Source organism: Arachis duranensis, chromosome 10 (genome assembly GCF_000817695.3).
Source record: "Arachis duranensis cultivar V14167 chromosome 10, aradu.V14167.gnm2.J7QH, whole genome shotgun sequence".
Lineage (NCBI taxonomy): Eukaryota > Viridiplantae > Streptophyta > Magnoliopsida > Fabales > Fabaceae > Arachis > Arachis duranensis.
In genome coordinates, this window is record NC_029781.3 from 33,486,492 (window position 1) to 33,486,786 (window position 295).

Genomic DNA, 295 nt, shown 5'->3' on the forward strand with positions numbered 1-295 from the left:
CTCCTCTCCAAATTCGGCCATGTTGATGGCCTTGCACTCTCCTTTTGGATTTTCTTCTGTATTGCTTGGGAGAGTACTAGGAGGGAGTTCAGTAATTTTCTTGCTCAGCTGACCCACTTGTTCCTCAAAATTTCTAATGGAGGACCTTGTTTCAGTCATGAAACTTTGAGTGGTTTTGATTAGATCAGAGACCATGGTTGCTAAGTCAGAGGTATTCTGCTTAGAACTCTCTGTCTGTTACTGAGAAGATGATGGAAAAGGCTTGCCATTGCTAAACCTGTTTCTTCCACCATTA